At 38.4% G+C, this 12,045-nt stretch overlaps 1 pseudogene; it reads right to left on the bottom strand.

Annotated features, from left to right (window-relative positions):
* Window positions 1–624: 624 nt before the first annotated feature.
* LOC100959111 lies at window positions 625–1,532 on the bottom strand (annotated as a pseudogene).
* Between the last annotated feature and the right edge of the window lie 10,513 nt (window positions 1,533–12,045).

The raw sequence follows: 12,045 nt of genomic DNA, 5'->3' as shown, positions 1-12,045 counted from the left end.
TAATATTAATATATTATACTAATATTATATAATATTAGTATATTACTAATATATAATTAGTAAATTAATATACAAATATGTAATATAATAATACTATAATTAAAAAATTATAAACCTTTAAAATTTAAGATATCTTACAAAACAGCTCCATGATAAGAAGTATTTATTCAAACAAGAAGTAAACACAAAGTACCAAAAAAATCTCTTAAGCATATATTAGCTGGGGGAAGACCAGGAAAGAAAGTCTTAGACTTGAAATCTACTAGCTTCATAAAATAAAGCATTCATAATTAACCTTCACATACATTTTAAATACTGAAATATATTTTAAAATTAAAATTTTCACCAATTCCTTATTTCACAGGCATACAAACAAGTTTCATACTGTTGAAGTTTTGTAGTGTGTTATTTAGAGTGCAAGGACCTTTAAGTGCACTGATCACAACCACTCTGCTCACAGTGTTTTCACTGGATAAGACATTCTGTTGTGCTTTCTCCTTGAATTTATCAATTAAAAAGCACCCAATGTCATGCCATAATGTCATTCACGAAGTGACAGGACGTTGATTTTGTTGCAGATAGGGTCTGAGTCTCCAAGGATAAACAGTTCTTGGGATGTGGTTGCTATAGTGATGCTGTTGCTAGGATAATTCTAACAATCACAAACAGTATAATTACAAAAACAATAATTCATATCATTTTCCTTCTTGCTTTGCCATATTTAACAGGTTTTTAATTTCTTCTTTAGCATGTTCTATATAGTCTGGGGCATTCAGAACATTTTTTTCTATGTTGTTGATAATTTCACCCTGAGTCTCCATGAACATGGCCATATCCATTAACATGCCATATAGCTCACAGATTCTGGTCTCCAGCTTCATGAATCCTTGTGATGAGACTTGATCTCATTGAGAGTTTGTCTTCTAATCCATGAATCTGATATACTGTTGGAAGTGAAGACGGAAGACTTCCTGCTCTCCAGCATCTCCAGCTCCTCTCTGGTGGTGGTCCTTCCAATTATTTTCAGCTGGTGCTGTAAAAGCCCTTTGCTATGCTCCTAAAATAGATTCTGTGCTTCCTTGTACTCTATCATGGTCTCCACAAACATCTGAGATGGCACCAAGTGCTGAGTTCTTTGTATCTGAAAACCTACTGAAGTTCGGTTCCCACTTTCATCTGATCAAAACTTTGTTCAATGAACTTTATCTTGGAACAAATTATATTAGCCATTTTCTTGATTTCTTTGTTCAGATATTCAAGCTCTTTTGTTTCTTTCTGGGTTTAGTTCAGAATGAATGATGCTTTGTTTTTTCTTTACTTTGTCAACATAGTCACCTAATTTACTGATGCTATTTCTTGTTTTTTTTTTTTTTTTTTTCAGATCTTTGTAGTTGTTTCCTTTCTGGTACTGTTTGTAATCTTCTCAACCTACTGGAAGAAATAATCCTTAAAATGATCCTTTTCAATAACAAGAATTGTGTCTCCATCATCATTTTTCCTATAGCCATGAGGACTGGCAGCAGGTCCTGCATCCTTCTCAGCCAAGTTCTGCACCCTGCTGTTCAAGCCTGCCCCAGTCAACATTGAGCTCTCTGGCTGTCCCATAGCCACCTCAGAACTTTGTGGCCCTCACACCCTGCCACGGTCCCCTACTTGGGATGGCACTGCCATGGTAACCGTACCATGGCAACTGTATGGCCTGTGTGCTCTGCAAATTGGTAGTGTTTCTACATGCCAATAATAATCAAAGAACCAAATCATGAAGGCAATCCTCATTACAATAGCTACAAAAGAAACAAAGTACCCAGAAATATTTAATGAAGGAAGTGAAAGACCTCTACAAAGAAAATTATAAAACACTGATGTTAGAAATTGCAGATGTCACAAACAAAAGACATCCCATATTCATGGATCAGAAGAATTAATATCATTAAAATGACCTCACTTCCCAAAGCAATCTACAGGTTCAGCAATCCTTATCTTGATACCAACATCATTTTTCACAGAATTATAAAAAACAATTCTAAATTCTAATCGAACCAAAAATAGAACCATAATAGTCAAAGCAATTATAAGGAAAAGAACAAAGCTGAAGGCATCACATTGCCTACTTTGAATTATACTTTAAGGGCATAGTAATCAAACATCGTGGTACTAGTATAAAAATAGACACCATAGATCAAGGGAAGAGAATTAAAAAACTCAAAATTAATCCATATACTTACAGATAACTTATCTGCCATTTGCAACAACATGGATAGAACTGGAGAACATTATGTTAAATGAAATTGGTCAAGCATAGAAAGACAAATCTCATATGTCATTACTGAAATGTGGGAATTAAAACTTAAAAACAATTTATCTCTTGGAGACAAAGAGTAGTATGGTGTTCACCAGAGGCTAGGAAAAGTAGTGGGGAGGGAGACATAGAAGTGGGGCTGGTTAATGGATGCAAAAATATAGTTAGATGGTTAGATAGAAGGAATAATATTTGATAGCACAACAAAGTAACTATAATCAATGATAAGTTAAGGTATACTTTAAAATAATTAAAAGAGCAGAATTACAATGTCACTAACACAAATGATAAATGTCTGAGGCAATGGATATTCTGATTATCCTGATTAATTCACATTGTATGCCTGTATTAAAACATCACATGTGCCCTATAAAAATATACAACAATTACGTACATATAATAATTAAATATTTTTTTAAAATTTGAAAAGAAAAAATTTCATTATGTGAATTTTGGGGAACACATTCAGACTATAGCATTACACTCCTGGGCTCCCAAATCCATGCCCTTCCTACATGGAAAATGCATGTTTCCATTCCAATAGTCCTTCAAAGCTTAATTAATAGCATCAACTCAAAAATCTGAAGTCCAGGGCCCTCATCTAAATCTAATATGGAGATATTCAAGGTATGATTCAGTCTGAGGCAAATTCTTCTCCTGCAGTGGGCAGGTGATGGCAAACAAGTTATGTATTTTCAAAAAACAATGGTGGGACAAGAGTTTTCATTCCAAAAGGGAGAAATAGGAAAGAAGAAAGGACTAACAGATCCCAAATAAGTAAACAAAACAAACAAACAAACAACAAAAAAACCAAGGCAAATATCATTAAATCTTAAGGTTTGCGAATAATCTCTTCAGATTCCATGTCCCACTTTCTGAATACACTGGAGCAGGAATTGAACCTCTTAGGATCAGGTGTTTGTGGCTTGTCCAGCCTGATGTTGCATACAGGTAGCTACTAATATGGGGTCTTGGTAGTGGCCCTGGCCTGGGCATTATCCTAGTGGGGAAGCTCTGTGGTGGGCCTGCCCCTGTGTCAATTCTCAGGCCCACTGACCTTTTTAAGGCATCTTTTGAAATCTAGCCAGAGGAATCCATTCCGCCAGAGCTCTGGCACTCTGTTAGCCTACTGAATTAATACTACATGGATGCTACAAGTTTTACAGCCTGTACCCTCCAAAGCCATGGCTTTAGCTGCACCTGATCCCACTTGAGCAACACAGAGCCGCTAAGGCATGCTGCACTGGAATGAAAGAAACAGAGACTTAAATTAGGATGGGGCAGCAAATGCTGAGGTGCAGTGGGTGTCTTGGGTCCCTCCTTTGACATAGTCCTGTCCCCCAGGCCTTGGCCCTCTGGGCCGATGAAGGGAGGCATAGCACCAGTGAAATCCAAAATGTCTTCCGGCTCATTCCTTCTTGATGAAGCTTCTAGCTTTCTTCTGTTCATACTAATCTCCTTATCAAACAGTCGCTTGGCCACACCCTTGGTGTTTCTCCCAAACATGCTTCTTTTTCTTCGTGATCTGGTGAGGATGAAAAATTTCCAAATCTCTAAGTTTTGTTCCCTTTTTAGTTATAAATTCATCATTAATTTATTTCTCTCCTCTAGCATTTTACTATGAGTAGTTAATTCTATAGAACCCCTGAGCACCCCTGAGCACTTTCCTTAGAGATTTCCTCTACCAAATACTCTAGTTCATAGCTCTTAAATTCTGCCCTCCACAGAGTACTAGGACATAGACACAATCCAGCCAACTTTTTCAGCACTTTGTAAAAAGGATGGCCCTTCCTCCAGTCTACAATAAGATAGCCTCATTTCTGTCTGAGACCTCGTCAGAATGGCCTTTACTGTCCACATTTCTAGTACCGTTCTGATCATGAGCACTGAGGTAACCTCTCAGAAGAATGAGTCTTTCTCCATAGTTCTCTTCTGAGCCCTCAGCAGAACTTAACATTCTCTTCACAGCAATGTAGGCTTTTCTGAACATGTACTTCAAAACTATTAGTTTCTACCCATTACCCAGTTTCAAAGCTGGTTCCACATTTCAGGTACTTGTTCTGGCAACACCCCACTTCTGGAAGCAATTTCTGTTTTGGAATATTTGTGTTGGTAAGCAGAACACTTGAGACTAGGTCATTTATAAAGAATAGGAATTTATTTCTAACAGTTCTAGAGGTTAGAAAGTCCATGGTGAAGGTGCTACCTATTTCAGTATCACGTCTGCTTCCGTGAGGGTGCCTTGCTCCTGCATTCTGCAGAGGGGACAAATGCTGTGTCCTCACATGGCACAAGGGAAGAGGCAAGCAGGTCTCACATCGCTTTTATATGGGCACCAATCCCGTTCATGAGGGCTCTCATGATTTAATCACCTCCAAACACCCTACCTCTTAATATCATCTCATTGGCCATTAAGCTTCAATAAATGAATTTTTAGAGACACATTCAGACTGTAACAGCCACTAATGATCCTAAGTATTCCACAATGCATAGACCAGGCCCTAACAACGATCTTAGAGGAAAACCTTTCAACTTTCTCCCATTCAGCATGATGTTAGCTGTGGATTTGTCCTATATGACTTTCATAGCATTGAGGTACATTCCTTCCACACCTAATTTGTTGAAAGTTTTTTTATCATAAAGAGAAGCTGAATTTTATCAAATGCTTTTTTTGCTTCTGTCAAAATGATCATAAGGTTTTTGTCCTTTATTCTGTTGGTGTGATGTATCATATTTATTGATTTGCATATTTTGAACCGTACTTGAATCCCTGGGATGTATACCACATAATCATGGTGAATAAACTTCTTAATGTGCTACTGAATTTGCTTTGCTAGTATTTAGTATTAGCATTCTGTCTCACAAGCTTCTAGCCTTACCAAGTCACCAAACCTTCAGAAATTTTGGTAAGTCACCTACATACATATTTTTATTCATTTGTAAACTGACTAGTGAAGAATTTTTGTGTTTTTTTTTTAAGTTTTAAAGATATAGATAAGTCATTCATTAAGGAATTAGAACTTAGTAAGAATAAAATCTTTGGAAGGTAGTGATTTGAAAGATGTGTTTGGTGCTGGAAGGTGGAAGGTGTTTAAGGGTCTTCTATTCCAATTTAGAGAAAACTAAAGCAAGGCGTAGTTAGGTGATTTGCCTGAGATCACATTGTATCAAAGCTGGGATTAGAACCCAGGGGCCCTGCCTGCCTGCCTGGCAATGCTGTGAAGGTGCTTAGCCCCAAAGCACGGGCCCTCTGTCCTCATCATCCTATGGGAAGCATACACAGCGTGTCACATGCGACCTGTGGCTGTTCTCTGAAGAAGATCTATATGACACAACTGTGAAAAAAATCAACAATAATACGAGCTCCATTCCCAGATCACTGCTCAAATTCACTAAAAGCTGCCCATTTTGTGGACAAAGCTGGATTTGATGTATATGCAACGAATGACACCTACGTTATATCCATTTCTAGGAATGCCTTAAGAGCACTCTTTTTGTTTTAAATCACCAACTCTCCATTAGCTGCAACCAACCATATTAGTTGCTAATACTTCAAGCATTTTTTGTTTGGTGTGCTCTGCTCCATTGCCCTCTTCAGGGAAAAATAAAGGTTTATGAAGAGGCTTGGAATGAGAGAAATTAATTAATTGTTGGGCTTTAATATTAATCAGTAAAGGAAACACTTATTTCTCATTTCTCACAATGTTTTTGATAGCAAATGTTGGGGTGTTCCACACATTGCAATTCTCTAATTGACCCTTGGGGATGGAACTCAGTCTCTAGCTCCTCTGCCCATCCTGGAGGTAAAGAAGTGGAGCTGAAAGTTCCAAACTTCTCATCCCCTGGTTGGTTCCTCTGGCAGAGAGTTTCCATTGTGCAAGAGACTCCTCACTGCCATAAAGTCAGGTAGGCTTGAAAGGGGCTTATTAGGAATAACAAGACATGCTCCTCTCACTCCCATCACTTAGACAATTCCAAAGGTTTTAGAAGCACTTGTGTCAAGAACCCAGTGCTAAAACCAAGTATTATGACAAAAAGATGCTCCTGTTGTCCCTATCCTTAGCACTTTTCGTGGGTTTTAGGTGGGTGCTCTCAGGAGCCAGAGTTGAGACCAAGTATGTCTTTTGTATAAAGTCACAGTCAGTAAGTAGTTTTTCAAAGCATATCTAAATTTAGGTATAAGTGAAAAGAATTATAGATTTTTGGCTTTCACAGATTTTGTGTAAAAAGCCAGATTTGAGTTCTCACATGTTCGCCTCAATAGGGAGAAATGACGAGTAAGGATTAAGAACATGTACATTAACTGTGAGCTTCTGAGGGTGGATTCTGGAGCGCAGCTGTCCAGGTTTGACTCCAGATCTTCCATATTTGAGCTGTGAGATCTTAGGCAAGCTACCTTAGGTTCTCTTTAATATTTTTTTCATAAGTATGGAATATCAACAGTGCCTAACTTTTAATATTGCTGGTAGATTGAAGTGGTGCAGGTCAAGTGACTGCCATGACACCTTCCCAGAGCTCGTGTCTGATATTAGCATTAAAAATTTCTAGCACCGGTTCACATTTTTTCATTGATTCAAAATATTCATGGAGCACCTATCCTGGCCCAGGAATTGTTGCAGACACTAGAGACACAAAATTGATAGGTCCTAGGTCCTTATTCTAATAGGATTCTGAAAGTTTTCTAATTCAGAATAAAATTTAGGAAGCAACCATAACATGCACGTGGACACACAGTATGATTTTCTCTAAGAAACTCTGCAATCATTTTTCATTTGGGGGCAACTTTCTAAAGTTTTAGGGGGGCTTTACATAATTTTTAGAAAGTAAACCTGAATGAATAAATACCTTTACGTAGATTTAAATGACTTCTTATATACCCTCTAATAAAGATATCAATGAATTGAGCAAACTTTTATTATCTAGGATACAAGGGAGGCAAAGTAGAGAAAGTTCTTGGAACTGCCTCTGTCCTTGGTGCTTTGGAAGGAGGGGACTGGCCCTGGCACACTCTTTCTCTATGACTTCCACAATTGTCTTTACTTCCTTCAGAGAAGGGAGTTAATGGGAGTTCTTGTCAGAGGTTTTGCAGAAATTGCCCACAGCAATTTCAAAAGTTAGTGCCATTGTTCCAGTGAATGGAAATGAGCCGAAGGTACAGCAATGAGATGAACTTTCAGCTGAGCAGGCAGAAATGCCCTGAGCACTGGGATCAGAGTGAAAAACCTAAATATTAGCACGACCCAGCTCATGTGACTTTACTCTCCTTTCCTCCCTTCTCCTGCATCACAAAAAACCCGTTAAAAGTTAATCCATCCGGCGCCGCCTGTGGCTCAGTGAGTAGGGCACCAGCCCCACATATTGAAGGTGGCAGTTTCAAACCTGGCCCAGGCCAAACTACAAAAAAATAGCTGGGCGTTGTGGCAGGCGCCTGTAGTCCCAGCTATTCAGGAGGCTGAGGCAGGAGAATCACCTAAGCCCAGGAACTGGAGATTGCTGAGAGCTGTGTGATGCCATGGCACTCTACCCAGGGCAATAAAGTGAGACTCTGTCTCTACAAAAAAAAAAAAAAAAGTTAATCCATCTTGGTTTCATAGTAGGGGGGAGTACATTGGATACTTTTTCTTCCATTCTTGAGATACTTTGCTAAGAAGAATATGTTTCAGCTCCATCCAGGTAAACATAAAAGAAGTAAAGTCGCCATCTTTTTTAAAGACTGCATAGTATTCCACAGTGTACATATACCACAATTTATTAATCCATTTGTGGGTTGATGGGCACTTGGGCTTCTTCTATGACTTGGCAATTATGAATTGGGCTTCAGTAAACATTCTGATGCAAATATCTTTACTACAAAGTGATTTTTAGTCTTCTGGATATATACCTAGTAGAGGAATTGCAGGATCGAATGGCAAGTCTATTTTTAGATCCCTAAGTGATCTCCAAACATCTTTTGAAAAGATACATGTTAGTTTGCATTTCCAGCAGCAGTGCAGAAGTGTTCCCTTTTCTCCACATCCACACTAACATCTATAGTTTTGGGATTTTGTAATACAGGCTAATCCTACTAGAGTTAGATGATATCTCAACATGGTTTTAATTTGCATTTCTCTGATGATTAAGGATGATGAGCATTTTTTCATGTGTCTGTAGGCCATGCACCTATCTTCTTCAGAGAAGTTTCTCTTCAAGTCCCTTGCCCACCCTGAGATGGGATCACTTGTTCTTTTCTTGCTAATATGTTTGCGTTCTCTGTGGAGTCTGGTTATTGAACCTTTTGAAACCAATTTATAAGCACCACACTTCCATACGAAAGGTATAATCCAACTACAGCCCAAGATGAAGGAGAAAGAGGAGGGGGAGGGCAGGGGAGGGAGAAGGATGGATGAAGGGAGGGTAATTGGTGGGACCACACCTATGGTGCATTTTACAAAGGTACACGTCAGATCTACTAAGGGTAGAGTATAAATGTCTTCTTTGGACATGAGAGTCTATGTAAGCACCTCCATTCCATATATAGTCAAATTCCCAAAGATCCTGACAGATCAATTAAAGTTGTAATTTAAATAGCAGGGAGAATGCTGATGAAAGATGGAAAATTATATAACTATTTTCTGGCTATGTTAAAATGTTCTAGAGGTTTTTTTTTCTTTTATATTAACAAGCATACCTTTTGAGATTATAGAATAAGTATTAACAAAATAGAGTAGTTTTTATAGAAAAACTCTTAAACATGACCTTTTTTAAAATCTTCCATGAGAAATTGTCAACATCATGCTTCATAGCTTTTGAAACCTGAACTTTAACACAAAAAAATCTTTATACATGCTGGAAATTGTTGTGCTTTTCGATAAAACTGAAGTCTTGGTGGCACAGCTCTCAGCAACCTCAAACTCTTGGGCTTAAGCAATTCTCTTGCCTCAGCCCTCCGAGTAGCTGGGACTACAGGTGCCTGCCATAATGCCTGGCTATTTTATGATTGCAGTTGTCGTTGTTGTTTATCAGGCCCTGGTGGGGCTTGAACCTGACAGCCTCGGAATATGTAGCTGGTGCCCTACTCACTGAGGAATGGGTGTCAAGCCAAGGCTGAAGTCTTACTTAAAATTCGTAATAGTCATAGAAGCAGATAACATACTATTGCTCTCTGTGAGAACATGAGCAAGGGTGGTGTTGATAATTAAAATGCTACTATGGGCTCTTGCAAGCTGCATTCTCTGTATCATAGCATAGAAACAAAATATTGGAACTTTTAACCTCCACAATATAATTTAAAGTTCCCATTGGAGTAAGTCATTCAGTTCTCAAACTTTCATTTTAATGTCATAATTTCTACTTTAATGGTTCTTTGTTGATTACAACTATTATCTACAGAAAATACTAAGGCATTTAAAAATGCCTTAGTATTTTTAGGGGAAAAAAACATTAGGAATTTATCGTGTATTAATGGTAATGGTTTGCTCTGAAATTTGTACAATGGTAATTTGAATTTTTATTTATTTGAAACACATTTTATTTTGTTCTAAGGACTATTTTAAGTGCTTTGTAGATGGTAACTCATTCAATATTCCTAACCTATGAGAGAAATATTATTACTATTTCCACTTTACAGTTAAGGAAATAGATAAGGAACTCAGAAAGGTTAAATAACCTGTCAAGTTGCAGAACTAATTCAGTGGCAGAGACGGGGTTCAACTCCAGGCTATCTGACCCACAGAGGCCCTGCGTACATCAACCATGCCCTGGTGCCTCTTGCAGTACGTTAAAGAGTTTACCAAGATGGATAAGCTCAGAAATTTGCTCCTCTGATCAGCCATCTGTCTGCTCTTCTGATCCTTCTAGGATATCAGTATTTCCTAATAAAATGGACATGGGTTCCTGATGAGTCAATATTTATACTGAGAACCATGAAACTATCACCCCATTCTAGGCATATATTAAAGCAATATAACAAGCCCACATTCTCATTAGCTTTGTTGTTGTTTTTTTTTTTTTTTTTTTTTTTTTAAATACAGCTACTAAGCTATAACCCTATTTGTCTTCAACCTCTCTTGCCATTAGATTAGGTCTCTATATCAATCATGGTCTCAGCAAAAGCAAATGGCACATTCAAATTACAACCAACCCAGAAAAGGTTTTATGAAAGGACTCTTGGAGGGAGAGAATAAAGTAGAGGAACTGTGGCCTTCAGTGGAAGACAGACATCCAGTGGAGAGGGAAGAGGGAATAAATACCCAGACCTTACTCCTCTGCCCTCCTCCAATCTCCTGAGAGAACTCACTCTTGGTGTGCTGGAAATCAGAGGGTAAGAGAGGCCATTTATGTTGTCCATATAGGTCAGCCTCCACGTTCTGGGCTCAGTGAACAATGGAAATCAAACAGAGTGGGCCAAACGCAAGCTATTTGTCACGGTCTAACTCAGTGGTTCCCAACCTGTGGGTTGCAACCCACAGGGACTATATTAAAGGACTGCGGCATTAGGAAGGTTGAGAACCACTGGTCTAATAATCCTGTATTACACACACACATATGCCTTCAGAACAAGATTTCCTATTCTTCCACTGAGAATTTTAATCTTTATTTATTAACTCAGTTTCTTCAATACCTTAGAGAGATTCTGAGAATACAAGACTCCAGTATCAAATACAGCTTGCCTTTTTTTGAACATTGTTCAAACCTATTAAGGTCTTTTTTAATTCTGGTTTTATCATTCAAAAATGATGGTCCTCAAGCCTAGAAGCTGTATCTCAGAACACCCTGGGAAGATCTGTAGAGTACTGTTTTTCAAACCTACCCAGAGATTTAGTCAATCTCAGCAGAGGCCTGGGAATGTTTTCTGTTGTTTTTAATTTGCCAGGCAACCCTGATGTAGCGAATTAAAACACAGGCATCTGAGATCCCTTGATATAACAGCTTTAATCCGAGCCATGAGTTAGATACCTTTATAGAATTTATCTTTGTCCAGAAATTTAGGAATCTTCCACTGGGGATAGATTTGTGAGTGTGAAGCCCAGTATGAGAATTGTCTGGGGATCTAAAAAGAAATCAGGAAACTAACTTCATTACCTTACCCTGGCCAAGCCTCCCTCTGAATCCTCTTGCCACCATGGTGAACTGCTGTCGTTGAAGGGAGGATGATGAATTCCTTCGGTCTTCTAGTGCAGAAAATTTTCTCAGAAAATATCGATATATGCTTGTTTCTTCGTTACATATGCTCATTTGCCTTCTTTACTCTAACTTTATAGTTCATGTTTCTGTATGTTGTGCCAAAGCATATTATAGTAGACTATAACTATTTCACTAGATTTGAATCATATTCCTTAAGTCTACATACCCACCTCCCATTCCTTCTTTTCTTCGACCTACTAATCATTCTGGGAGCCAATCACCTCTCAGGTCTGGGGGAGGCCATAGTGTGAAAGACAGTTGTGGTCTCTGCCCTCTTGAGCTTACATTCTGGTGAGGGATACAGACATTCAAAAAGTAAACAAATAGATATACAAGGACTCTTTTTAATACAGATATATAGTATAAAGGAAATAAATGAAGAGCTATGATTAACTGTAAGGGCTGGGTGGGATGGGAAGTATTTCAGGGAAAGCCTTCCAAAGGATGACATAGGAAATGAAAAATGAAGGTCAAGAAGGAACCAGTCTGGCACGATTTTGAGAGATGAGCATTCATTCTAGGCAGAGAGAAAGCAAGTACAAAACGCCCTGAGGTAGGAAAGAATTCAAGTAAGACACCAAGGC

This window comes from Otolemur garnettii, unplaced genomic scaffold, assembly GCF_000181295.1.
Source record: "Otolemur garnettii isolate 467f Iridium unplaced genomic scaffold, OtoGar3 scaffold00025, whole genome shotgun sequence".
Lineage (NCBI taxonomy): Eukaryota > Metazoa > Chordata > Mammalia > Primates > Galagidae > Otolemur > Otolemur garnettii.
This window is presented reverse-complemented; position numbering and strand designations above follow the sequence as displayed.